Source organism: Anser cygnoides, chromosome 5 (assembly GCF_040182565.1).
Source record: "Anser cygnoides isolate HZ-2024a breed goose chromosome 5, Taihu_goose_T2T_genome, whole genome shotgun sequence".
NCBI lineage: Eukaryota > Metazoa > Chordata > Aves > Anseriformes > Anatidae > Anser > Anser cygnoides.
The window spans coordinates 53,074,071-53,101,508 of record NC_089877.1 but is presented as its reverse complement, the minus strand read 5'-3'; the positions used below and the strand labels follow the sequence as shown (position 1 = coordinate 53,101,508).

The window sequence follows — 27,438 nt, the reverse complement described above, 5'->3', positions numbered from 1 at the left end:
CATTAATTGAAATTTCTATTTCTCATGTCAAGATGTGTATCTCAGTGGAAGAAGAGTGAAGGACAGAGACTATTGACTGTGAAGCCCAGAAGACAGGAAAACCAAAAGAGTGCTCTGTCAGACGGGATACCTGGATCTCTGCCATAACCTCCTCCTCTTGAAGAAGGAGTTAATAATTTCCTTGCCATCATTTCACTGAAAAGAGCTCTATCCAGAAGAAGTTCTGCACATTGGCTGCTTAGGAAGAACAGAGCACTTTCCTAAGATTACCTTGTACATTACTTATTAATTATTCTTACTATTACAGAACTGGATCCAAGAGTTTTTAACAAAGGTGGGAATGGGACTCACAGTAAAACAATGTTATTGGGATAGAGGGGACAAGCTTATGTGTTGATTAAAAATAAGTTTTTGCCTTGGTCTTGAAACATAAAGGTGCTGTATTTGATGAAATACAACAATAGCTCTTGATAAAGATTTCAGCTATGCTTATTAAAATAATATCTTCTAAAGATGTATCTTGCATCTCTCTTCCCAAACCCTGATACTGAATAAAAAAACCCACACCTTTTACTACCTCACCAAAGGAGCTTGGTGCAAAGAGCCTGTATTAGATAAAGACAGGTGGTTGGTATGTAATTGTGTTCTTAAAGGGATTTTGGCTTGATCCTACCTTCTATGGATTCTCTCTCCCCAAATATCAGTTATGCCTATATTTTTAGAGGACAATGTTTATTTCATTTGATTAGAATTGGAATAAATAAACTGATATTGCATCGTCGTGTTTTTTTCACCCCCTTTTAATTTGAATGCCTTATAAAGTATTACATGTTATAGTTCATTAGGTTCTCATTGATTGGACACTTATTAGTTTCCTGAGCCTGCTTCATTGTTCTGCTGCTGTGCTTTCACCATTTGGTATTCGGCAGTCTGCATAATGAATAAATTACAGTTGAGCGAACGGACATCACCATATGGGGGTAATTTGTACTTTGACAGAAGGACAGGGCTCCTGGACTGGTCCTAAAGGGAAGCTCTGCAATCTTCAAAAATCCCTCTAATTTTTTTCAATTATTTACTTTCAAAAGGCCTTTTCCATCCCCAGTGTATGTAGATAGGAGCTTTGAATAGCAGCAAGCTGTGGGGACCAGGCATAAAAGTTCTAATTTTAATTGCAGGGCTTCTGAGATGCAGATGAGACAGTACATACACTGATTAACACCTTCATGGCTAAGGGTACTTGTATGCATTCTGGCCTCCTGGAATCCTGTGATTATGTGGGATATTTTAAACCTGAGGAACTTCATGTTCCTTGCATACTGTCAGAGAATATGGGAAATAAATTTTGGAAACAACCTAAATTTAACATTGGTACTGACATGTAGCTGTTATCTGGTCATGCAATCACACTTTTTTTTTTATTTTTTTTTCCACAAGAGAAAATAATAATATAATCTTAAAACCTAAAATCATTGATTTATGCCAGTGTTAATATAGAGAAAAAATGTAATCCATACCAGACAGTTACATTGTGAAGTCATTTTTATAGGGAAAAAAAAAAAGTGGAAGGAAAACTATGGTCAAGCTAAGAATTCATAGCACAGACCTAGAAAAGATCACACATAATGAGTCTAAGCAAACAACTTCCTTTCATTTGCCTCTTGCTTGCTTTGTCAGGACCCTTGAAGTTGCCCATTCAGCCTTGTTTGAGTTCCAAAACAGTCCCTTCAGAAAGAGGATTTAGCAATATTTTAAATAAAGTATTTATCATAATAATTTCAAGACTTGTTTGAAATGATTTTTCTTACTCAAAGCATCTTCATTTCATGTAGTTCTGACACTGTCTTCTTAGTTAACATACTGAGGGTAAAAATAGTGAGCTAAAATATCCAAGCTACTACACATCGAGCAAGTTTTCACACCAGCTATTTCATGACATCAGAGGGATATATTCTAGAGGAAAATCTCCTTCACCTATAGGATTTTCTCATCTTTTCATCTAATGTACTCAGCATGCTAAAGATAGCCTTCTGTTTTTCTTTATTTTTTTTATTCCAGGTTGAAATTGGGTCCCAAAATCTTGCTCATTCAGTGGCATCCCAGTCACACATGCAGCCACCCTTCCCTCATATAATGTGAAACCATATTCTTTCCTGAACACACAATTGGTAAAATTCAGACTTCAGACTTTGCTTGAGGAACATGTCTTACCTAATTTTTATTGATGTGTCTCAAGACAGTTACTTAGAAGGAGATAATGTCTCTAAAGAGTGAAGTCACCCATTTGTCCTTTAAGCTCCCTGCAGCTCATTCAGACCAGTTGCCCCATCCAAGGGAGAATACATGTGCAAACCGTATTTATTTCTTTTTTTCCCCTCACCACCAGTCAGACCACCTGCAACACAATATTGGCAAAGCAACTCTGTGCAAGCAATTGCTTTAGCTCTTCTTATAAGCAAGAAGAAATTCTCAGAAATTAAGAATTGAAGTGTTTAATTGCCATCTTTTAAACATGGGATAATCCAGATTGACCCCAAGAGTTAATACCACTGGAGCATGATCAGAGAGAGCAAAGCAAGCAACCCATATTCATATCCATAAGCTCTGGGTGTAATCCACTGCATAGTGAAACAGAGTCTATTCAAGACTGACATAAATGACAGCAGGGAAAAAAAGGAATATGTATTTCCAGCCAGACTGGCCACTCTCCAGGCATTTAGCAGCTGATGTTCTGTGGCTAATACCTTATTTACTACCCTTTGCTTACTCGCAAACATTGATGATTACTTCTGTTTCATGGTTCTGACTGAATTTTCTTTGCAGGTAAACAATAAGCTTAAGAAAGCACATTAAATAGGAGGACAAGCAGAGAAAACAATATGGGAGGCACAGAGTCCTATAGAAGTGTTCTGGATCCAAATTCATTGTCATTTGGTATATTTTCTCAATCACTCTTACAAAGATCTCCCCTTGGCTGGCTAATGCAATTAAGGGCCAGCTCTATATTCTAACAGCCTCACTAAATGCTATGAGTATCAAAGCCATAGGCTGTATTGGATCAGTAAATCTCTACTGGAGACTGTTGACAACCTTCTGAGGTTGATCATGAGCCTTCTGGTCACAAACAAAGAGTAAATAACTAGCAACCTGAAGAACACAACTATACAGTTACCTTCAAAGTTGTTAAGAATTTTATTTGAATTCAGAGCTGCAGGTTTAAGTTTTTGGCTAAGTTAAAGAAACTATAAATGCTTCTTTCCTCTTTTTTAATGTCAAAGCAAATCTCACTAAAATATATATATATATATATGTATATTTAACACTGTAGTCTTTTCAGTTAAAAAGGGAGGGAAACTGAAGTATTTGATAATTTCTATAAAATATCCTTTAAGAAAAAAAAAAAAAAGACGTGATGTAACTATATGGATATAGTTTCTGTAGCTTCTCAGATGTCTGTTTTTCATGTCGTGAAGTGTTCCTTTACATTTTTTGTATGTCTCTGTGGAGTTCAAAGCTTTTATAAGCCTTATTTACTGGGGTTAATGTAGATGTAAGCCCTTCAGCTCTTGGCTTTTGCACTCATAAAGATAAGTCTTTATTCAAAGTGCAAGCATTGTTAGGTGTCTCAAGGTGATAAAATTTGAAGGGGCACTGTTGTCTCATTTCTGGGTACCTCATATTAGGTACCGCTATGAAACTACCAGAGGAATAAGCAGGGCCAATATTATTTATACAAGAGAAGATCAGAGGGTGTGAATTGCAAAGGCGTTGTGAATAAATTAAAAGATGAAGTATGAGAACTGAATTTGGGAGACAGGTCGCCCACAACGAACAGGTCTCCCCCATACAGCCTTATATCGTACTTTAAGACTCTGATGCAGCTGTCTGTATTAATATATTCTTCACTGAAAGGATAGAAATTTCAAATTAAAGCAATATCCCTACTCCCTAATATTCAGAAATAATAATAATAAGAAAAACTAAACCTCTTGTCAGATTCTTTCAATTGCTTGCTGCTAGAGAAGTTCTTACTAACTTTTAAAGTACTGGTTAGAAAGATATTGATGGACTTTTTTTTTTTAAAAAAAAAAAAAGAAAAGAAAAGAAAAGAAAAGAAAGGAAAAAAAAAGGAAAAAAAAAAAAAAAGGTCTTCCCGGTCTTCCCAAAAAGGAAATATCTAATTTTTTGGGAATGGTTTCAGAATCTCTTTTTGATTCATGTGTTCTTTCATCTTAATATTCAGCTTTATTCATATGGTCTTATAAATATTGATTTGTAATCGGTCACAACTCTCCCCTCTCACTTACTGGGAACATTACAAATGAGAACAACATAAGACACTGCTTACTTAAAATGACCACATTCCCACACTACAATTACCCTTAATATATATTTTAAATTTAAATCAAATATTAAAGTAATATTTTTTCTTTCTTTTTGTCTCTGCAGTTTGTTGATATCACTCCTTCCTGACCCAGATTCTTTTATACAACAGGTAACACAGAAAATTAATAGTTTTTACAGACTGGAGTGGAAACTCTAAAGTTACTGTGACAAGACTCTCTTTCTGGACATGTTTTCCTCTACAGAAGAACAGTGTCTGCTGATACAGCAGTCTTTGTCACCTCATTGTTTTTAGATCATCTCACTTCGTGTCTGGGCAGTTGAAATAGACAACATCACTGGTGCAACCAGGGACATTTAATATTAGAAACTAGTTAGACCCACAAAGTTGAAATCCAATTCCCCCTAATATTGGAATGTTTAGGCTGGGAGATTTGTCCCAAGCTAGTTTTTATGCTTATGGGCAACTGGCATGATCTCACCCAAATGAAACCTCATGTTATATCTTTAATAAGAATGTAAACCCTCAATTATCATATTATGTGTTATGATTACACAGATTGCATTAGTCTATATACACAGCCCTACATAGAATCTAATTTGCAAATTATGAGTAAACTATTAATTATGACATAAGTACAAATACACAAGTATAGCTGTTAGACACGCAGTGGTTTTCACTAATTTTTACCGAGAATCAGTGATTTTGATTTCACTTGGTGCAACAAACTAAGATCAGACTAGACAATGAAAAATGTGACCTCCTCCACTGAAGTGGTCCATTTCTTTCTTAAAGATTATGCAACATTTTGTCAAAGATTGTTATCAATTCACACATTCTTCCAATGGAAAAGACCTGATTTTGTCAAAGATTGGATTGCATTAACTGAAGCCCTCACAAGTGCCTCTTCTGGAGCAAACTCTACATTTTAGGGTCAGAGGTGAGCTCTTATTTGTGTAGGAGGAAAATTGTTAATGAAATTTTGCTCAGTGAGCTGTGTCATCCTTTATTCTTGCTGTGCTCCAGGCGGGTCCACACTGTCAAATATCAGAAGAGGCTGGAAATGAGTGACACATGTCTTCAAGACCAGAAATGACAGTGACCTTCCAGCTCCTTTTTGCAAAGGAGCAGGGGTGTTGTACACAGCTATTAAGACGAGAAATGAACTCTGACATTTTAAAATTGTTCTGTTTGGTTCTCTACTGCTTCTTATGGCAGGGGTTCAAACTCTGCTCTTAGTTTCCACAGCACAAACTCACAGCAGTCCCTTCCAGGACACAAATCCTGACTTACGTTAGACTTGGTGAGGGCAGATCTCACCTGGTCAGCTCCATCGTTTGGATTGCTACATGTGCTGAATATTTGAATGCAAGCAATGCTCCTGTATCTTGAGAAGGGGAAACGAAGCTGTCCTTCTAACCCTGTGTTTGTAACCAGATACCATCAAAGCTTTTAGCCCCATTTTTTCCCCCTCACTCATAATTTTGTCTTTTTTTCTATGACAGTTTAATTTTTCAGTACTGCACTCAATTTTGCATAATATGATTCATATGGAAATTAAGAGACATTTAATGGAGGCTCCAGACACTGCAAATGAGCGGGGATAGGAGGAAGAAGGTGAAATGTATGTCCCTGCTCATTAACATCGAGAGAAAGATAGAAGTGGTTGGATCTTCCTTATCTTTAGGGAATGGTTTACAAAACACCTGCAGAAGTTGAGCTGAAAGGAAGACAGCTAGAACAGTCCAGGCAGAAATCTGAGACTGAGCTTGATGCATCAAGACATAGAATAATTTACAGTTTAACATACAAGGCTGAAATGAAAGGAAATGTTCCCGATTTACAAACCCTTCATGAGCATGGGCAGCTATTGATGGTTTGGATAGCAGCCCCAATCAAGTTACTTTTTTCACTTGGATTTAGAATAGGTGCAGGCATTTCTGCTACGTGTGAACTTGCCATTACCGTTACCCTGATTACATTAAAAATGAGGCCACTGTAGAGAGGTGTGCGTGAAGCTGTATCTAAGAGCCCCTAGAAGCTGAAAGCTAGTGCAGAATGTAGCAACCCATCTTGGAAGCTACACATGAAACTATGAGGCAGTGAGGATAAAATGACTCTGCTGATTTGTGTCTTTACAGTCCCCCTGGCAGCAGCTCTGAGACCAGCTTACTAACCACTCAAACTGTTTGCCCTCTGATGGTCCCTCTGGAGTATCCCCCAGTGTATGACAGAGAGGCAGGCAACATGGGAAGCTCCTGACTTCGCACTGATGTCTGTGTTGCTGTCAAGTGTATTCTGGACAAACTGTGCTCTGCCACACCCTGTCTAGGATGGCTGGAGCCTAACAAAATTTTCACCACAACTCTCCCTTTCAGGAAGGAAAGACATAAAGCGTTCAAGAAGTTACTTGGTAGAGAAGCCTCCATGAAGGCTGTAGCTGTTTATGACTGTCCTCTGAACAGGAAAAAAAATAAATGAGTAGGAGACACCAGTGTAATAGGAAAGAGTGGTAGAAGAACATCATCACGACTTAAAGGGTGGTGCTGTGCTAAGGGAGAACCCAGTAGTGTGCCACTCAGCACAATGCTTTTCTCTTGAGTGGCTTGATTGTGCAATAGTTGTATATAAAATGCCCCAGTCTGGGGAACCCTCACTTGGACAACATCTGTGAGGGACCTTACAGTGATATAAATATAGCCACAGTGAGCACTGTAGCCCATAACTTTCTGAAGACTGCAGAACTCTGCTACATGGAAGCACTTCACTGCTGGGGAAAAAACAGCAAAAGCTCCAGTGCTGCTGCTGTCAGAGATGGATCTTTGGCACAGTATTTTCCAAGGAAATGCTTGAGGTTGGAACTTTCTTTTCCCTGTGGTTTGCCAGAAACCAGACACATCAGTTTTTCAGTGCTTTAAATCAGGGATGTATGACACGAAAATGGGATACTGGTGACCTAGGGGGCCACAAGGCAGAGCAAAGCAGTTTGGCATCTGCAAGGGCACTATTCTGAGATCAATAAAGTATTGTGTGGGCTGTCCACTTGATCTTCTGGTTGATTTTTGGTTACAGTGCATTGTAGTTGCAAAAACACAAGATGCAGAATAGCATTTTTTTTTTGAAGTTTGCTGTAAGTAAAATAAAACTAATAAGCAAAATGCAGGAGTGTTTTCTCATTTCTATTTGACTTATGAACTGCCAAACCCATCATATAATACATAATTTTATAACAACAGCTTTCTAATTACCTACACAAATGATGGAAATACAAAGACAACACGAAACACCACCTAAGAAGTTAATGTCTGTCTTTTCACTCAGATTTCAATGGCCCTGGAGTATTCACTATCCTCTTCTGGAAACAAGATTCTTTCCTGGAAGTATTACCTCTAGTAGCCATAGGATGAAGTTCAAAGGGCAATATGGCAGGACTATGATGTCTGATATTCACCCTTGAGAAACAGTATTAATCCCTATGTATATTACTACTAGTAATATTCAAAATATTACAAAATATGCACCAGAAAAATTATTTTCAACATTCTGAAAATAAAAGAAAATGAAAAGTTTCATTTCCAAAAGATCTCTTAGAAACTATTTTATTTATTTATTTTTTAATAAGCTGATATTTGGGGGGATCGAGTGAAATGCAAATTCTGAATTTCAAATTTAATTTTTATCCAAGTAGCATATTTTTAAAAGTAAATTTATGTTCTGTTCATTTCTTCTTTGGTATTTGGCAAGATTGTAAACAGATGCTCTGTTTGGCATGACCAAGGGAAAGTTGTAACATAAATAAAATACTAATCTAATTAAAGTATCTTTTTTAATCTTGATAAACTTTGTGGGGTCTTACATATGAGTGTAAAATAGATCCAAATTCTTTCATGGAAGGAAGACATGCTAAGATTCCCCAAAGGGTCATTTTCTAATGCACCAAGCGTATCTGGTTGTTCTTTAGTAAATACCTGGGACCAAATCAAGCATGCATTAAATTTAATTTCAGTGAAAAGGCCTGATTTTTTTTTTTTAATGAATTCACCATTCTTATATACACTAAATACTTGCTACAATACTTTTAACTGGGTGTTCCTTAACCATAATCTGGTGTTTCAGATAGTTTGCTTCCTCTGGTAGCACTTGACAGCAGCAGAGAAGCAACTCCATTCTTACATATTTTCTCTGGTATACCATTTTGCCAGCGATATATTTTCACTTCTCAAAGCTGCTGTGCAAGGTGATAGTCGCTGTCCTTGAAGAAATTAGTGTTTGTTGCTTTAATTTTTGGAGGGAAGCTGGCATTTTGTCATTTCAGCTCACCATATTATGCATGTAATAATGTGACATGCTTGCTTAACTGCTAACTTCAAGCTGAACATTTAATATGGGATACACCTTCAGTGTTTATTTCAGATAGTCACAATCAGTGCTCAGAGCTTTCTTATCTGGAAAGATAAAGTCCATGGCCTGAACTTTTTTGACATGGACAGTTTTATTTTTATATGTTCGGAATATATCAAAATGTAAATGATAGGGACTATTCCACCCTAAATGTTTTTACAAAAGTAAAAGGTCGCTATGGATTTGCATGTGTATGTGAGCATGTGTGTTCTTGTGTGCTTGCATTTATGTTTCTATGCTAAATATTGTAAAGTATATTACAGAGGTCATTTGTGATTGTAAATCCCTGAGCAGTATATATATGAAAGAGTCCTCAAATTCTAGTGTGTGGATATGTCAAAGAATTTGCCAATCTTTTTGAATGGAAAACAAAATAAATCATGCCTTACACAAAATCTACTTTTATTTTCCACTTTCTTTCTTTCCTTGCAACAAACTTGTACTAAATTCCATGTTCAGTATTCTGCTCATCAGGAATTATTTCAAGCACACTGAAAAATAAAGTGTGTGTCTATTAAATTAATGTTTGTTATGAGGAGATAATGGGAAAATGAATCCTAAAACACCTTCTCCCCAAATTGGGTTGTGGTGAACACACACATACAGAGCTTCCCTGATCACTGCAGCTGCTGTCGCACTGAGTCATTGAGAAATCACGGCAGAAATTCCAGCACCAGAAGACAGCAAAAGGCATCCGTAGGCACAGGTGTGTGTAGTTTTACAGTGATTCAAATTAATTTAGGGCTATTTAAATCAAAAGCTAATTCCCGTCTAGGTTTGTGTTTGCAGCTTGGATAAGTATCTGCATCTGGCTATATGGCTTCATGGAAAAGCGTTATCAAAAAAAGAATAAAGACATCAAAATGTTAGAAAAACGCTGTAGTAGAAAACCAGAATGGTTGTACAAGTCTATAGTTGTGATCTTGCAGTAACCACTGTCGACTTTTTAATCCTGCAATAACAATCACAGTTGATGAAAGAGAGACAGACTCATGTTTACTTTCTGTTCAAAGACATATTACCAGGCTTGGGCAATTTCATGAACCAAGCGTGAGATTTGCTCCAGTCTCTTGCTCCAGTCCAGCTATGTCCCTGCCTTGTGCAACTGCAGGACAACCTCCCACCTTCTCCTCTTTTCTGGAAGCATTTAAGAGATCACCATGTGCACTTCCGCACATGTATTGGGTTTATGCGGCAAGGTTTTGGTATTGAGGGGGGTGGGAGTGGCCTCCATAAGAAGAGCCCAGCAGCTGTCCCAAGTTAGACAGGGGCAAGTTCCAGCTGGCTCCAAAGGGACGTGCCGCTGGTCAGAGCTGAGACAGTGAGAAATGCTGGAAATGAGAGCAAATTTAAGAAAGGGGAAGAAAAACCACCACCAACAACAACAGCAAAACTGCTGCACCACAACAGCTGTGAGAGAAGAGTGAGAAAATGTAAGAGAAACAGTCCTGCAGACAACTGGAACAGTACAGAAGGAGGGCAGGAGGTGCTCCAGGCATGGAGCAGAAGTTCCCTTACGGCCCGTGGAGAGGTCCCTGGTGGAGCAGGCTGTCCCCCTGCAGCCCATGGGTCCCACATAGAGCAGGTCTCCATGCTGCAGCCCATGGAGAACCCCCACACAGGAGCAGGCCCCGGGCCGGAGCTGCAGCCCATGGAGAGGGGCCCACGCAGGAGCAGGGGTCTGGGGGGAGCTGCCGCCCATGGGGGACCCGTGCTGGAGCAGTTTGCTCCTGGGGGATGGACTCTGTGGTACGGAGCCATGTGGGAGCTGTTCTTGAAGAGCTGCTGCCTGTGGGCAGCCCCCGCAGGCTCAGTTCGGGAAGGACGGCATCCCGTGGGAGGGACCCCACATGGAGCAGGGGCAGAAAGTGACCGTGAAGGAGTGGCAGAAACGAAGCGCTATAGACTGACTGCAGCCCCCATTCCCCGTTCCCCTGAAGCACTCAGGGGGAGGAGGTAGAAGAGTGGATGGGGGTGGGGGGAGGTGGGGGGGGGGGAGTTGTTTTTGGTTGCTTATTGCTTTTAGTTTCTCACTGTTCTAATCTTCTAGCAACAGGCAATAAATTACATTAATCTCCCTATGCTGAAGGAGTTTTGCCCATTTTGGTAATTGGTGGGTGATCTCCCTGTCCTTATCTCAAACCTTGAGCCCTATTCATTGTATTTTCTCCCCCTTTCCCTTTGATGAGGGGGAGAGAGAGAGTGGTTGGGGTAAAATTCAGCTGCCCAGCACAATGAAATGACCACATCACTATATGAACCTCCTGTATCAACACACTCTCTTTTGCATTCAGAACAGTACTAGTTGAGAGATCTGATTACAAAATTTTAGCCGTTAGGAATGTCCCAGCCCAATAAAGGGTGACAATGAAAGATAAAGCAGACTCGCACATTGACTTTCAACTTTCAGTTGGTCCAAGATCCAACTGAAACTTACTTACTTTTGATAGAGGAAACAAGAATAGCCTAGGAGTCTGGCTTTTTTAGCCCTCCCTGCTAGTCATCTGAGGTAAAGAATAAAGGCTAATTACAATGAGGCTATTTTAGAATCAGGGAGAGGGTCCCTCAGTGCATGTAAACTGTTTGAATTGCCTTTTTTGTCAGTCACTTGTGGTTGACCACATCTAGCTGAGGTTCCAAGTACTGGTTTATAGGTCTACCTGGGCAAATGTATTCCAGCTACTTTAAAAGTAGCTATGGATTATAATCCCTTTATGTCTATTTCTTATGTCAAATGTAATGCTTTAGAAATAGATACATTTTTTAGTTATTCCCCTCCCCCACACACACCATCATGTTTGCTTTGATTAATCAAAGTTGAAAAGTGGACTAATATTGGAAGCTCTTTTAAGTAAAATAGTTCCTATATTAATGAGATCCAGTCCAGTTCAACTTAAAAAAAAAAAAAAAATCTTTTTGAGAGGGAAATGTTCCTTCTCCTGTTATTAAAATGAATGAGAGCAGAGAGATGATTTTTTAATTTTTTTTTTTCAGCCTAATTGACTTGGGTTTTGCTCATCTATGGTAGGTTATGTTTTCTCATTGTAGAAGCTTTTTCCTGGTAAAATCATTCCCTTCACTAATGAGATCCATCCTGATATGACAGGAAGACAGCTCTTAAAACACCCACCGTTTTCTCCCATTCATTTGAATAGCAGCAAAGGGACATCTTTTAAAGTAATTTTTATCAGTGAGATTGGGCTGAATCTCATTAATAAAGAAATGATTTTACTCAAAAGAGCTTTCACAGTTGAGCTATAACCCAGATTAGTGAGATCTAGCCTGACTATAACTTTATAAGACATTGTACTTCTGCCATTCAAAGCATGCATCAACTATGTAGAGACCATTGATTCTGTAAAAGCTGTTTTAGAAGGGTGGGCGTGAAAGGTGAGGAAGGTGTCTGGAGGTGTCTTTCTCATCATTTCAATGTATCTTGAACATGGAAAGTGAATTCTTCCTTTTGTATATTAAGATTGGTTTTCACTATATGTATTTTTATTTTGCAGAGCATAAGAGGCTTGGATAAGTGGAAGTGTGCTAGAACACTGCTGTTTGACTTCACCAGACATTTACATAAGCCCTAGTCAAGTACCCACTTCTCTCTAACTTTGTCTCACAAAAAAACAGAACAAGCATATTGCTTGTCAAAGGTCACTCTAAGCAAGAATGTCTGACATTTTTGTTCTAAAATGCATTTTTTTTTTTAATTTCAGCATGAAAATAAGAAATAATTGATGAATAAGAAAGAAAATTCCCCTCAGCAAAGAGAAGATCCATGGTGAATTGCTGAAACTGTTAGTGGGCTAAATAGTTTTGGCACAACCCCATGGTAGATTGGAGGTAAAACAGTTTTCTTTCATTTCACAGGGAAAAAATTAAGCAGTCACCATAGTTTCCTTTCAAAATGTTTGCAGTTTATCAAAAATGATCCTTTGCAAATGGGTAAAGATTCTATCATAATGTGAGCTTTCACTCCTGTCTCCTTTTTCCTCAAACTATTTTATGACTTTTTTTTTTTTTTTTCTGCAGAGGAGAGCCAGAGAGAAAACAGAAGAGGTAGAGAAGAACATTTTTTTTTTAATTTGTTTTCAAATTAAAAATAAAATAATTGATTTGGATTTGAGATTTTTTTTCTTAAAAATGAATATTTGGAGAAATATATATGGAAGATTTTGATTTTTTTCCCTTTTTTTTTTTTTTTTTTAAGAAACAGGAATATCAGCAGTGAAAAATCTATGGAAGATTTCATTTTTCATTGACAATAAAAGAATCAAATATTTCAAGCTGCTGCTATAGCAGGTAAACGTCTGGGACCCACTGTTCATAAGAAGACTCCGAAAAGTTGATGCTTTCCAAGTACAAGACCTTCATCACCAAGACCAGCCAGCTGGGCTGTACCACTTCGTTACCTTTGGCACTGTTGAATCAGGGTATTAGACTACTGGGAATACTTGACTTTTATGTTAGGCTGTATTTGGCATGCAGCTTTGGTGCAGTTGCCTATTTGGATAGCGAGGAGTTTGCATCTCCGTAAGAACAATTCACCCAAGCTGGATGCATAATGCAGTCAGTGCAAGTACTGCACATTGAAGGACAGAATTAAGCTGAGTAACAGGAAACTTGAAGATGTATTTCAGAGCAATTGTAGAAAGTCACAGAGGTGTAAGTTGTGTAAGGTACAAAATAAAACACAAGTGTAAAAAGAATATTTCAATTGGACCTGTGTGAGGAATTATTTTCTTGGCACTATCAGACCAAGAACAGAGGTTTGTAATAAAGTAATATTTTGTAATAAAGTCCCCATTTTGTTTCCACAACATCATAACTCTGATTTTATGACATTTATATGAATAGCATCATTTTTAGATATTGCTTCCCAAAGATTTCTGGAGACAGAACAGAAAAATTAATAACAGCCTTTCTCAGGGGCGATAGCTTTCTCTATACAGCCCTCCTGGTTTTACTTTCCAAGGGAATTTCCCTAGAAAGAGCTAAGGACCTGTTTACTTTTGCCTCCTTTCTTGTCCACATGCTTACTTCAGCAGAGAGTTAGTGTGAAAGCATACCATCCCAACCTGGTACCATTTTGCCCCCACCCACTTCTTTGCACAAGTACAAATGGCTGAATTTGAGTGCTAGGTAACTGAGCACTTTGAAGAAAGGAGCACAGAAAACTGCTACCAAATTAGACCGAACAGTGTTTTTTCCAAACTGGCAGTATCTCTGTGAGATAGCATGGCATCTTGCCTGAATATTTATGGGCAGCTAACAAACAGCTGAACACTCTCAGTTGTCCTCAGTGAAGACTAAATAGGTTGCCCTGCTACTGAAAAGAAGCAGTATAAAGCTTACTTCTGTTTAGTCTAACGAAAGGCAGATACAAGGGGACAAGATATCCTAGTACCTTACTAGTACAGGATTACTCACGTGCCAGGCCACTGCTGTTTCATAGAGAGTCCTTTACATCAACATTTAATTCTCAATGAACTAAGTTGGGACAGATAATGTTGAACATACTCAATAACACCTAGCCTGCAAAAGCCAAACAATCACAACAGAACATCACAACATAGCAGGGTGTGGCAAACACAAACAAGGCATATCAAAAAGAACTGGTGATATATAAGTACTTTTTTTCACCCTACAGACTGCTGAAAGAAGTTTATTAGCTGTTTTCCTAGAAACAGCTACATCTAACCTGAGCCACAGGTTCTGCAAACAGCTGCATCAAAATGGACTAAGTTAAAAATGCCCTACCACTACTAAAGCATAGCACATCATAAAGGAGGGAACCTGGATTATCCTAGCAAAGCCTTGAACAATATTTTGAGAATACCATATTTATAGGAACACTCTACATTAAGATACAGCTGCTGTTTGAAAACTTACGTGACTAGAGATGGATGAAAGATCAACTGGCCACACCTGGGAAAGCTTAACCAGAGGGAAGGAAGGCATTGGTCAGGGTGGGCTTGAGGTATTAGGTGGTAATAGAGTTTACAGCAATAAGAGAGTGGGGGGAATTTAAGGAAGATATTTTAGTTCAAATAGACTGCATTTGAATAAACATAGGCAGTGGGAGCTGTAGTGTTGTGTAGCAAATCAGCTCTAGGTTTGGGGTTAGCCACTGAATGGCTTACTAGTTGCATGGCAATACTTCTAACATGTTTCTGCTCCAGAAACTGCCATGTTGCATACGTTATGGGAAATGTGGAGTCTTTGCAGGGGTTTTCATAATTTTCTATTCCCTACAGGAGAATGAAATTATTTATTTTTCTATAGTTAGTGCTTGCCCCCCATGTCCCCCTCAGTTCCCCCCTTCACTCAGCCTTCACTGTGGCTGAAAGATTAAGCCTGTGAGTCTGTTATGAGTTCATAAACAAATTAAAAATGACAGTAAGATCTAGATGGCTCCAGTTATTTGTATTATGAGCTGTCATTTCTTAGGTGAAGACCTCTGTTCTGTGTAGAGTTAGTACCCTCAGAGAAATAAGCCAGTCCTTCCTGCTCTCAGCTGCACATACCTATGTTCTCTGCAGAAGGGACCAAGAGTAGCTGAGATGTGCTCTGACATTTCAGAAGCAGAGTTTGACAGAAGCTCGCATAGCACCTGCTTGCTTTATCAGCTCCTCCCTACAGTGCACACTACATTCATTCACGCATTAAAAAGTGAAGTGCAATATTCTGCTGCCTGGTCTTTTTAGACTGCAGTGTCTTTATTCAACTCTCAGACGTTGCTGGAATGTGCCAAGCAATGAAATGTCAGTCTTTGAAATATAGTTCTTTGGAGAATTTTTCCTCTTAAGCAAGTTTATCTTATAATAATATTTAATGATGTCCTATTTAGTATTGTTCCCAGTTTGCTTCTATCAGCCTTCATTATGAATGCCATGTTGCATCTCAACCCCACTGCCTCTGAAATTCATGTCAATGCCAATATGTGGCTATTCTAAATACGAGAATGCATAAGAATCAATTCAGCCAGCACTCCTCTACTTTCTCCGAATTCATTGTGTCACCTCCGCCTCCAGTGGCCCGTCTTGAAGAGCCCCTAGGTAATTCTTGAATGCATGGCACTGCTGCCCCCAGGCTCCCTGCAATGCAGTTGTGCAAAGTACCCATTCTTTTGTGTACGTGTGAGAATATCTGTAAGCCAAGCAAGAAGAAAACGCCTGATATTTTCATGAGTCTATGAACATTTGATCCAGAGGGAAGGTTCAGATTTTCCACCTCTGCTTTTTAAAGTGGAAATTTTCACCTCTGGGCTAAATAGTTATTTTGTTGTGAACCTGCTGCAGGCAGTAATTAGGGGTGGGGGAGCCTTAAAGTCCAGGCTTGGGTGAGTATTGTAAAAGACTGGACTTTAAGCTGAAATTTGAATTGTTTTCTGCATGTTAACACAGAACAGCACTGTGACCTTTTGCACTGCCCAAACCCATAAATCCCACAAGGTATTTTCATTCCCACCTACCTACTTCTTAGCCTGCTAATGTTGCAGTTGCTTATATAGATATCTTCTATCATATAGAGAGAAAATAAATGCAGGAAATGTTAAAAAGGGTTTAATGCCTTGCCAGCTATACCCTTCACAGTTTTAAATGTTTGTGTAAATAATGGCAGCCATAAATAGGGACACTAAAAAGGAAATAGAATTAGGGTAGGTTACCACAGTCCCAAAGGAGGAAGGTTTTGGGAGGCTTTCATACCTACATAAAAATCCGGCAACCTTCTCCCCATTTCTGAGGTCTACCGATGGTGACAGATGTATGACAGCCAGTGCCAGTTGTCCTCTGATGAGTTCACAGATCGAACATATCAAGGAAGGGTAAAAAGCAGAAAAGGGAAGGCATGCACTTCCTATTACTTTAGGTATCTCGTAAGAAATGAAAATATTCCTGTCTCTGTGTTGATTTTCTGCATTCTTTAGGCCCCAATCCCAAGTCAGGACTTATTCTGAATAACTTCGTGATTTGAGGCTTTCTTCATCACAGAAGATGAAGCTACAATAATTACTGATTAGCTTACTCTGTTTTTCACCAGTGTTTCCCTCAGTCCAGAAACAAGAAGTGACTGAGAAGATGATTTCCATTCCCTTCCTCACTCGGACCATCAGTTTTGTTTGTAGCATGTTAAGAAAGGGAATTTTTAATTTATTTGAGAGAAATTAAAGACCCTGCTTTTTTATAATCTTGATCAAAACAGTGATTAAAAACTACATGCTTAATGGTAATTTAAAAAGCCATTTAAGGTCTAATGGGAGTTAACAGTTTTTGCAGTTTTTATTTTGTTTTGTTTTTATTAATGATTCTAATTGATCCTTGATTTAAATGGTAGCCATTTCTAAGTAGCCTGCTGTTGAAATGGACTTGTAGTAATAAAAAAAAATGGACATGAAATCTTTGGGAAACTTTCATGTATAAATCTATGCTTGAGCTGTACAGTTATTCTGGTTATTAATTTATCATATCAGAGGTTTAAAATCTCCAGATGAATAAAGAAAATGTCCCAAGTTACATAATTTCTGCATCTTTTCCTTGATAAGAGGAAAATCTTTTCCCTAATAAGAAGCAAGGTCTTCTCTCATATACTTTGTTTACAAATGTAGGTGCCAAGACAACTTGCAGTATATTTGTTCTAACATTTGAAAGTATGTTGAACTTTTAAAGCTAGCTCACAAGACATTTAGCCAAATTAATTTCTCTAAAAAGTAGGTTTGGAATTATGAAGAAGAGCTCCACAGCTTAAACTGGAGGATGTTTATGGGCAAGCTGCAACAGGGAACAATTCTGATAAAGAAGCTTCAAGGCAGTTACCACTAATACTATGAGTACAGTTCTATAAACCATAAAAAAAAATAGCAATTAGAGATTCATACTTGAAATGTGGAACCAAACTTTTATGCAGCTTACCTGAGTCAGATGAATCTCTAATATTTTCTCTCCACCTACAAAATTATAATTCAACAGAAAAAATAGTGTGTTCCTATTCATACTGTTAGGAATGTAATTCATATTTATTGCATTTATTTATACGATAGTTGGCTTTAAAGAACAAGATCATTACGCTGGCATGAAAAGCCAAATCTTCAACTGTTGTAAATAATTCCATTGGATTTCAGTGAGTTCCCCTGATTTATGCTGGACTGTAGTGTTTTTCAGATGTTCATTAACATTACTGACTCTTGTGGAAGCATGGGACAATTCCGTAATGCTCATTGCAATGATTTTAGAGCAAAAAAGAAATAGGGCTATTAGAACTAATGTAAAGGATTTTTTATTTTATTTTATTTTATTTTATTTTATTTTATTTTATTTTATTTTATTTTATTTTATTTTATTTTATTTTATTTTATTTTATTTTTATTTTTATTTTTATTTTTATTTTTATTTTTTTTTACAGTTAGCAATGAGCTATTCCAATAATTCTCGTGTGCTTACGTGCAGGCTATCAACGTGAGGACTAGACATCCTACAGTTTTCCAAAATTGTGGCTTGAACAGCGCAGCGTGGAAAGCAGGTGAAGTGACTGTGCTATAGTGTATTTTTATTTGATAGTCACGTTCACCATATGAAAATGAATTAGGAGGAGCTGCAAACAACACTGAGGACACTGACATACTACAAGATAATGAGGAAAGCCTTGGAGTAGTATGGTGAATTCCCTGACCTCATGAGGTCCTTTCAGCCATGCTTCCCTGGGATTCAATGAATACATGGACAGTTGGTATAGAGAAAGGGAAGAAAACAGCTTGAAGGATTTAGTTTGTAAATATGCAAGCTGATGCATGGGTGGGAAAAACAATATGAAACAATATGTGTAAGAAATGGAAAAGAGGTCAGAGTGGCAGCACTAGAAAACTTGAAAACCTCAAAGGTCAGAACTGAGTTAAAGAAGAAAGGAATATCCCATTTGAGTTTGCAAGGTTAAAATACAGGAGAATACCATTCTGAGAACAGTAGAATACCTCCTTCTCCCCTGCCCACAGCTTCCTTCCTCTTCGCTGGTGTAATGGGACCTTTCCCTCCATACATTTCAGTCTCCTCCGCTGCTGTTAGTATGGCCATGTTGCAACTAGGAGCAATCTGCCCCATCTATGCTAGTAACCATGTGTCCTAACCATGCTAATAAATGAAAATACATTGAGTTTCTTTTCTCTCCTAAGTCCATCAAAGTTGGAAGCCTATCCATCTGTATAAGACTTTCTTACTGTTGGGAAGAAAAAATGGCTTATAATAAAATCAAAATAATTGCTATTCTTTTTATGCTTGCATATGCTGTACATTGTGCCCATGAATAAAAAACATTCTAAATCAGCTGTATCTCTCAAAGTGTCCAGCAATAATTTAAGCATTATACCTAAGGTTATTTTATATTGGATAAAGCTGGGACAAAACCTAACCAAACCAAAACCAAACAAAAACCAAGCAACCAAACAAAAATAAATGTATTTACTTACCTAGAGCCAGCAGGACCACTAGCTGTGTTGGACATAATTTCTATTTTCCTTCTCTAACCGCAAGTTCACATGACTGACATGTTCCTTGTACGTGACATAATAAGGACTATGGTGAAATCTTGTTTCCTTTTAGAGGGTAATGTGTGATATCATGGCAATGACAAGCATGAATGAAATGCCAACATTTGGCACTCCTTGGTGAGCAGTGAAAACATTATCAGTGAGAGGTGTCCAGCAGCGTTAAAGAGGAACTGAATCAGGACAAGTTCATGTCTGAGTCAACATCAACTTGATAGAATTGCTGCTTTTGGCAGTTAATGTTGACAATTAGTACAGTGCCCTTATTGTATGTGTGAGGGACTTGAGTTCCTTTAGTGGACACAGAGTACAAAAGCCAAGGAAACAGCTGCTGGGCACATAAATGTCTTGTTAGAAAGAGATGAATGTATTTAGAAAGATAGATTTGTGTTGCTGGCCTTAATTCCTTGCCTTAAGTGTCTTCTTTCTGATGGTCAGACAAAGCAGTGCAACTGAATAAAGGGAAGCATTTTTGACTGGCTAGTGTACATCAGGTGCTGTACGCATACTGACTGCATTCACGTTACTTGTCACTTGATACAGTTATGAGATCTGAATGATTTTCAGTCACTTCAGTGAAGGCTGTATTTGAAACCTGGTCCCAAAGCCGCAAGGCAAGTGTATTACATACCTGTCAACTAACAAGACTTGCCAAAATGAATCTACTCATATGAACACATGATCATTATTGCTGTTCACACTGTGAAACACTATATACTGTGACAAAAGTAAAAAGCAAGAGGATTATTATGCTAGACAGTCACTTACTAAATATATTTATTGTGGATAAATGAATACTCCTTTTATAACAAAAATGTGAGCTTTTGATAAATTTCTAATATTAAAGAATGTGATATGGCCAATTTAGTAAAACTTGACCTTTTCCTCTTGTAAAGAATAAGAAAATATTTACATTTCTTGGTTGAACAAAGCTTTTGTGCTGAAGACTACTAAATATTCCACACAGCAAGCACAAGTAGAAGCAAATACTTACAGCTAACAATTGGACTACTCAGGCCATTTTTTTTTTACTTTTTTTACTGAATACTTAATAATTCATCATATGTAAGTTATAAACTACTTACTAATTAACAAAACCCTACCATTGTCACACCAGGGGAATGTATAATGTACTGCTTGTATTTTGTAGATTTGTGTGAGAAGGATGGATCAGTGAATTGGTGAAGCTGACAAGAAGTTCACTGAAAAAAAGAATTGAATCAGCTCCTTGAAATGGAATTCGGAAATGTACTTTCTTATATGAAACTCCCACAGGAGAGAAGAGAATCTAAGGGTATAGAAGATTTAGAAGTTAGTTCCACTGTCAGGTCTAGAAAATTGACTCTGTCTTCCAGATGTCTTCAGTGACCAAGGACTAAAGAGATGTCAGAGATTTCAGCTAGCCATGTAAGAGCTTATGAAATAGAGATGAATACCAGGCTCTTGCACAATGTTAGTTGATCACAATTCCAACAATTTCACTATGAGCAGAAAAAATGCAAAATGCTTAAGAATGCGTCAGACAAAATATTAACCTCTGTGTTTTAAGATCCATACTGCAAACTAACCCAATAGTAGGCACAATGCTACTTTATCTGCAACGTACTAATTTACTTCCTGCTATTTCCTTATACATATTTTATTAATTTGAAGATATTTTCCCTCCCTCAACCACAAAAACTTTATTGAAAATGAATGTTACAACTCATTAAGTCCACTAGGCTTCTTAAGTGTAACATCTAGATATTAGTAGCATTTCTCTTTCTTCAAGAATAAAGTAAAAAGAAATCTAGTCATTACTATTGAAAAAGATTATAAATAGCTTTGAATAGTCTTGTTTGAATTGCATCTAGTATGAATGACAACTTCAAAAATAACGTACTACTGAGTATCCTCAGGAGAAGCCAATGGTTTCTTTGTTAGAATATCTAGTGAATAGTTTAGAAGATAGAAATTACACAGCTTATAAACACAGTAAAGTTTTGTGCATGTGCAAAAGCTGGAGTGATCTTTGAGTAACTAGTTAAGGATGTAATACAAAATACATAATAAATGAATACTTTTGATCGTATCAGTGTTTTGTATTCCCTTTCATTTGGTAAGAGAAAACCAGCAGCTTTTCTGATTCAACTCTCTTCTTTAAAAAGAAGGTTGTCAATTTAATGACCACAGATCAACCACAGCTATCTCAGCCTCCATACTTTTCTCCAATGTTTTCTGGATTGTGCTCGCTTCTTGATGTGAGAAGTAGAATGAACTGGTGAATAATTATCTCGTCCTTGTTCTGTCTGGTCTTTCTGTAGTTCTCAACATCATGGGACCCAAATGATTTTTAAAGAAGATTTTCATTGAGTTTAGGCCTTCTTCTAATATAATTAGAAGATTAATTTCCAAGTAGTTAGTTCTCGCTGAAATCTTTCCAGTTCACTCAACTGTGTTGCCTAATTTTTATGTTAAGCTAATCAAAGGTGCTGACAGACACGCCAGACAGGGGGCTATCAAGGTTAAACAACTAATAGTCCTTCATTTTATTTTGTGCAAGACTTGGATTTTAGTGTCATACCTCTCCATATCATCAAGTGATATGAGTATTTGGATAAAGAAGTGGTTATAACACCATTAGAGAACATGGAATGGGAACAGTTACCTGGTTCATCTGTTTAGGCTCTGTAGTGATGGCAATGATATATAAGCTGGGACCTTCTCATCTCACATCATGCTGAAACTATAAAAGGCAACAACAACAATCAACCAGCCAAACAAATAAATAAACAGAAAAAGTCAAGCACATGCGCACAAAAAGACCCAACAGAGTTAGAACCTTATAGTACAGAATTTAATTTGTTATGGGTGTGTATGAATTAGTTAATTAATTATCTGTCTCAGCTACAGAATTTTTTTCTACTCACTGTATTACACTGTGTTACAAAGCCTGTGTGAGAGGATGCTACTCTGGGTCCAAAACACTATCAAAATCTCTTTTTAAAAGCTTTTTATTAAAAAACAACCAACCAAACATACAAAACCACCTCAACCCCAATTCAAAACTGTTCAGTGTTTAATATAGTGTGTTCAAATCTCCTTAAAGAGTTGACTAAATATAATTTTACTTTTTCGTATCATTTGGAAAAAAAAGGGCAGCTGACTAACACCCTTTTCTTATTTAAAATTGATGAAAAATGTATCTGTATAGTACAGATGAGAAAAAGCCCCCACAAATTTTAAGATACTGATTAATTATATACAAATAGATGACTGATTACTGTTGTCATAAAAGATCTGTACATTGATCCAAACTAATGAGTATGTAAAGAAGATTCCCATTGTCTCTTCCAGAGGTGAAATACCAGTTTGGTTTTGGGACTGAGGCTGGTGGGAGAGGACAGGAATGGGGTTACAATTAGCTGTTGTTTACCATTGATTTTTTTTTTTCTCTTCATCTTTATAAATATTTCAGAGACTTCTTTTTGTCCATTTGCATTTGCACCTCTGAATAACTATATTTAGTATTAGTGAATTTTTGTGGTAAAATAGATTTAAAGCTTTTATAAGTAAACATCTCTAAAACTTCAAAATCTCAGCCTCTATACATTGCACTAGACAGGTCTGTGAAGGGGAAGAGAGAAAGAGTATAACTAATAAATGATTTAAGAATGTGAAATGATTTTAAATTGGTCCAGTCAACAAGGAAAGCACGCATTTTACCCAGTGTATCTATCACATAAGTATTGTAGATTTCTCCTACTTCTAACAGCAGCTTCTCTTAGTCAGCCTGCTATCAATATATTCCTTTTGTTTGTGACACAATAGGCTTTCCACTATAATTTAGCAGGTTTTACTTCCAAAGAGAAATCCTGTGTGTTCTTTCTCTCTCCATATATGCACAATCACTATGAGGAAGGCTTTTACTTATTGTTTTTGTTGTTGTCGTTTTTGTTTTGTTTTGTTTTAATTTCACATTTACTAATAATATGCTTTTCAGAAAATGCAGGTTCTTTTGCAGCATCATACAAGTGGTGTGTTTTGAAAGAGCAATACATAGCTTGTTGCCCTTTGTTGTAAATTTGTGAAGAAGATAGATTATAGCATCAAGATATTTCTCTGTGCATAATAAACTACTGAGGACAAAGTTCATGGCTGAGAATTGTGTGGGATACAAGTGACTACCTTCACTACAATCAATTATTAGGATGATTATATTGTGTCTGAAGAATATGATGTTAATGACTAGCTAACACTTAGAATAGACACTCCTGACTTGAAAACCAATGACAGTTAAAAGCAACAAGGGGAAAGGCCTATATGTTGAGCTAGCAGCTCTCTAGTGTTGATAATAAATAATTAAAAATAACAATCTTTATGTGTGGCTTGACAGTATACATGTCCTTTAAGTATATTCTGCTTTGTAAAGAACTTGGCACAATGACAGCCTAAGACAGGCATACTAGTGCATCCCGCACAAAAACTGCATGGGAAAGCAGGGAGTTAAACACCCTCGCTGTTGGGAGGGCCTAAGCAGGATTAGCTATGTACTTATTGCTAACCTTCTACTCCCCTGTATTCCAAACAAATAAATAATTGAAACCCATTACCTCTTTTAGGGGTTTGCTCACATGCTTTCTATATTCACATCAAAGCAGAGATCAGTGTCAAAGAGGCAGCCACATTTAGCTGAGTCTCTCGGAGACTACTGATTAATTAGTTTTGCATTTTGGAAGTGAATCCAAAGATGTTGTAAAATAGTGTTTGTTTTTGCTATTGCCAAAACTTGTTTAGGAGAGCTCTGGAGGATGATGGTGATGTACTCAAGATGGTTGTAAAAGAAAAGGGCAATCAGTTCAGGTGTGCATTTGCCAACATTCCTCCCCTACCCCCCCCCCCAGGTTTCTGCATGAGTTTTCAGAGTGCCTAAATGAAATGCACACTGGTATCAATAGAAGGGAAAGGATGGGGTGGAAATGCAAGTTCCAACATTTCCCTTAACCAACGCAGTGTAAAATGGAAGTTACACCAAGACTGACAATTCAGTTCTTAAAGAAAAAATGAAATACTGCCTTAGATAAGGGAGATGTAGGGGCTGTAAATCCTGTTTAAAATGTTGCCTTTCAAAAGTTGTTAGGCCTCGTTTTTTGTATTTTTTTTTATTATTTTTTATTTTTAACTGAAGTGTGGTGATATGATGTATGGGGGGTACTCAGTTATGGCAAATATTGCCTACAAAACTGTGTTCATACTGTTATTTGCCTTTCTGTCTCTGTCTATATCAACTCCACATGCTGCTCTGGTGGCCTGCTTTGTACTTAATATAACTTGTCAAAACACATCTATCAGATATATGAAAAGGCAAACCTGGGTGGCCAGACTAGTCCAAGCCTGGCGTGGATTGCATTTTACCAAGACCACAGAAATCTCTTCTCCTCCATAAGATTAAGATGAAAAGCAGAGTTCATTGTTGTGCAACCAGATTTTAAAATAATTACACGTACGCTAGTACATTAGTAGGCCATTTGTGTTTATTTGAATCCCACATACTGTACTTTTATGTGGATTTTAAGTGATTTTTAAAGCTGTCAGTACAAAAAAAAAATAATAAAAAAAAGTAATGTTACCACTTGTTTTAGGTTGCCTTGTTATTATTACTTTTTTTTTTTTTTTTTTTAAATCCCTTCCTTTATTTGCTTCTGTAGTGGGTTTACGTGGCAAGGTTTTAGTAGCAGGGGGCCATAGGGGTGGCTTCTGTGAGAAGGATCTAGAAGCTGCCCCATGTTTGGTAAGGGCCCCACCGCTGACCAGAGCTGAGCCAATAAGTGATGTTGTTTTGTGCCTCTGTGAGAGCATATTTAAGACAGGGAAAAAAAAAACCAACGCTGCACCACACAGCAGCTGGGAGAGTGAGAGGAGTGAGGAACAGCCTTGCAGGTGCCAAGGTCAGTGAAGAAGGAGGGGGAGAGGTGCTCCAGGCGCTGGAACAGAAGTCCCCTGCGACCTGTGGTGAGGACCATGGTGAAGCAGGCTGTCCCCCTGCAGCCCACGGAGTACCACGGTGGAGCAGGGTTCCACGCTGCAGCCTGTGGAGGAGACCACGGTGGAGCAGGTGGACCTGCACTGACGGAGACTGTGGCCTGTGGAAGACCCCTGCCGGAGCAGATTCTGGGCCGGACCTGTAGCCCGTGGAGAGGAGCCCACGCAGGAGCAGGTGACCTGGCAGGAGCTGCTGCCCGTGGGGGATCCAGGTTGGAGCAGTTTGCTGCTGGGGGATGGACCCCGTGGTACAGAGCCATATCTGGAGTAGTTCTTGAAGAGCTGCTGCCTGTGGGCAGCCCACGCCAGATCAGTTCAGCAAGGACTGCATCCCGTGGGAGGGACCCCACAGCACAGGGGACGAGAGTGACTGAGAAGGAGCGGCAGAGAAGAAGCGCCATAGACTGACCATAACCCCCATTCCCCTGTTCCCCTGTGCCGCTCGGGGGGAGGAGGTGGAAGAGGGTGGATGGGGGGGAAGGTGCTTTTGGTTTCTTTCCTTTGTTTCTCACTTCTCTAGGTTGTTAGTAATAAGTAATAAATCTTACTGTCTCCCTATGCTGAGTCTGTTTTGCCCGTCACGATAATTACTGCGCGATCTCCTCGTCCTTATCTCAACCCTTGAGCCCTTTTCTCCCCGTTCCTCTTTGAGGAGGGGGAGTGAGAGTGTGGTTGTGGTGGAGCTCGGCCGCCCACCCAAGTAAAACCACCACAGCTTCATGCTGAGCTGCTACCATCCCAGTATCTTATCTCTGTCCAGAAAAGGTGGGCGTATGTGGTTCCCTGTGGCTATTGACAGACATCTGTCTCTCTTTTGAACCATGACCAATGCCACCAGAATACCTTACATCTATGATATGCTCAGTATTCACTCTCTAATTGCCTGGGAGCTCATGCTATGTGATATAGAATGGAACATAATTTTGAATACAGAGTGGAACTCACTTGTTGGTCTGATGATATCTCCTTCAGCTCTCACATGTATATTGCTCTGCAGCGTGTAAATATGCTTGATTGTTGCTCCAGCACATTAACTGATTTTATAAATTTTCCTTCAAATTTCAAGATTAAAGTATTTTTAGGGAAATTAAGAGTTGCAAAAACATTAAAACCCCGCACCCCATACAGCTCCATTTGCAGCATGTTTATGCTTACCTTCCCAGTGCACAGGTGGAACAAACTATTTTAAACATGACTTTCTGAAGAAAATTTTGCTAGGATTTCTCAAAGGAGTCCCAAATCCTATTGAATTTATGGGCTGAAAATCACTTCCTCTCCAACCAACAAGGGATGCAATCATTCTATAAAATTGTTGCAGCCTGGGATCTCCTCGAAAGTGCAAAATGTGCAAAAGAATGACCATGAAAATATATTAACATTTTTATCCTGTTTGAGCAGCTATTACACTTGCATTCAAAGAAATGCCTGAAGCACAACTATTCCAGCACAGCTAGAATCCTTACAGTCTTAGGTTTCCACAGTGTTTATAGGTTATTTCTCAGTCTGCAGAGTGAAAAGCATTGAAAAACACAAGTTTCTTTAAGAAAGATAACCCTTACCTGCCAGGTAGATGTATACTGAGTTTCTAGCTGCTGGAGGGAGAGGGATCTCCAGGAGCAATGCAGTATCCATCAGTGCTTCAGAATAGCTCCACATTCTCTTGGCTCACTGGGTGGCTTCGAGTTGGTTGTGAAGTTAGTGATTATCATTGAGTGCTCTGTAGTTGTGTAAGGGGGGAGAAGAAAGGAAATTGGAGGCATCCTGCCAATATCCTTAGTGCTTATATGCTAACCCCAGTGGAGGACAGCAATGTGAGTGAACTGCTTAGGAATGGCTTGCTGGATGTCATTACAGTGACACCACAAACAGGAAAATTGACACAGAGAGGTAACATTTTTAAGCTTAGTGGAGACATAATAAAGTGGAGTTCTGCTGGCTGTTCTGGCACTGAGAGAGTCAGCAGCAATCATCTTTATTCTAATAACCAAATGTGCTGAACACGAGCTGGTTATTGCAAACACAATTATTCGGTAATTGGATAAGCCTAAAATATCTTGGATACATCCTTGATCCAAGAGCTGGCAGCTTATTGATTATATCATTGTTTGGCAAAGAGGCCTAAAGGCTGCAGGAC

The 27,438-nt window shown here is 38.3% G+C and overlaps 2 long non-coding RNA genes across 2 annotated transcripts in view; one reads left to right on the top strand and one right to left on the bottom strand.

Moving 5' to 3' along the window:
* The window catches only part of LOC136790984 (uncharacterized), a 48,505-nt gene extending 21,424 nt beyond the window's left edge, over positions 1–27,081 (bottom strand). The window contains exons 1-2 of the long non-coding RNA XR_010831995.1: positions 26,864–27,081; positions 21,931–22,008 (exon numbers count right to left, since the gene is read on the bottom strand). This is a non-coding gene — a long non-coding RNA (uncharacterized lncRNA). The remainder of the gene's footprint in view (positions 1–21,930; positions 22,009–26,863) is intronic.
* Positions 12,231–13,631, top strand: LOC125183551 (uncharacterized). Its single transcript, XR_007165765.2, has 3 exons — positions 12,231–12,589; positions 12,779–12,805; positions 12,957–13,631. It is a non-coding gene; the product is annotated as an uncharacterized lncRNA (long non-coding RNA).
* Positions 27,082–27,438: the final 357 nt, after the last annotated feature.